This window comes from Suncus etruscus, chromosome 7 (genome assembly GCF_024139225.1).
Source record: "Suncus etruscus isolate mSunEtr1 chromosome 7, mSunEtr1.pri.cur, whole genome shotgun sequence".
NCBI classification, from domain to species: domain Eukaryota; kingdom Metazoa; phylum Chordata; class Mammalia; order Eulipotyphla; family Soricidae; genus Suncus; species Suncus etruscus.
The window spans coordinates 40,225,789-40,227,533 of record NC_064854.1 but is presented as its reverse complement, the minus strand read 5'-3'; the positions used below and the strand labels follow the sequence as shown (position 1 = coordinate 40,227,533).

General features: G+C 34.7%; 1 non-coding gene across 1 annotated transcript; it reads right to left on the bottom strand.

Annotated features, from left to right (window-relative positions):
• Nucleotides 1–978: 978 nt before the first annotated feature.
• Nucleotides 979–1,111, bottom strand: LOC126014695 (small nucleolar RNA SNORA51). Its single transcript, XR_007497696.1, has one exon. It is a non-coding gene; the product is annotated as a small nucleolar RNA SNORA51 (small nucleolar RNA).
• Nucleotides 1,112–1,745: the final 634 nt, after the last annotated feature.

Below are 1,745 nucleotides of genomic sequence, written 5' to 3'. Positions count from 1 at the left end.
ATATCTCCATATAATCAAGAGGCTAGAAATCATGCAGACTACCTTCGCTGATCACAAGGCATTGAAATTAGATGTGAACTACAAAGGGACACAGAAGAAAAACTTTAATATCTGGAAATTAAATTTCTAACTACTGAACAACCAGTGGGTCAGAGATGAAATCAAAGAGGAAATCAAAACATTCCTGGAAACAAATGACAATAAAGACACAAATTATATCAGATATTTTCAGGCAGATTTGACCTAGCAATCTTAGAAAATTTACAACTCAAAACTCAGTTGAAGAAACCAATGAATTAGTTGGCAATTTTAAAATCATATTTAGATAACCTCCTGTGTTTAGGAAAATAACCTCTAAAGTGGTTATACACCTAGCCACAGTTTATACAATCAATTCAACAGATCATTTTCCTAAACAATTTGGAACTCCAGCATTCTAACCCTCTAAATGCAAAGATAAATGGGGAAACTAAGAAAGACAACTGCAGTTTGGGATATGGAGAGAAACTCTAGAAAATCAAGCCCACCAAAATATTGGAGCACACATAAATTCATAAATAGAAGAATTATACCAAGCATCCTATCAGGCTACAGTGCCACAAAGATCAAGATTGAGTATATGGGATGGAGAGATAACACAGTGGGTAGGTTGTTTGCCTGGCATGTGGCCTACTCAGGATTGAATTACTGGCATACCATGTGTTCTGCCAAGCAACACCAGGAATGACCCCTGAGTTCAGAGTCAGGAGTAACCCTTGATCACCACCAGGTGTGACCCCAAGATAAAACCCCCATAAAGAATGTGTTTATACTTAACAAAAGATTCATTATAAAGAGAAGATGTGGAGAAAATCTAACATGGAGACTAAACAAAATGCTGCTCAACAACAACTTTATTAAAGAGGAAATCAAAGAAGTAATAAAGAGATTCTTTGAGACTAATGATAACAAAGAAACAAATTACCAAAATTTTCTTTTTTTTGTCCCCCAATTCACAATACAGACCAGGCAAAGGGCCTGGGTTGAGGTGTATACAGGGTGCATTTACTGTACCTCCTCTTTCTATATAGTCAGTGTAAAGAACACAGCTTGTGGTAAGAATTGGGAGGTCTTATTTTTGATTTTATATATATATATATACATATATATACATATATATATATATATATAATCTTTCACCAGTGCAATATTCCCATGACCAATATCCCAAGTGTCCTTCCTCCCCACCCCACACCGGCCTGTACTCTAGACAGGCTTTCTAAATTACCAAAATTTATAGGACACAGCAAAAGCAGTAATTATAGGGAAATTCATAGCCATACAGGCTTATATAAGGATAGAAGAAAAAGAAAAATCAATCTAAAGGCACACCTCCAATATCTGGAAAACCAGCAACAAAGGAATCCAAACAGAAGCAGAAGAAAAGAAATAATAAAAACCAGAGCATAAATCAACAATTTAGAAACAAAGAAAATAATACAAATAATAGATGAAACCAGGAGCTGGTTTTTTGAGAGAATAAACAAATAGACAATTCACTGTCAAGACTCACAAGGGGGAAAAAAAGGTACAATGCTCAAATAAATCAGATCAGAGATGAAAGGAGAGAGATTACAATAGAACCCCAAGAAATCCAAGATATCATGAAATCTTATTATGAACAACTTATTCTGTTAAGCTAGAGAATCAAGAAGAAATGGATAGATTTCTGAAAATATATAATCTCTCAAAACTAAATGAGGAGG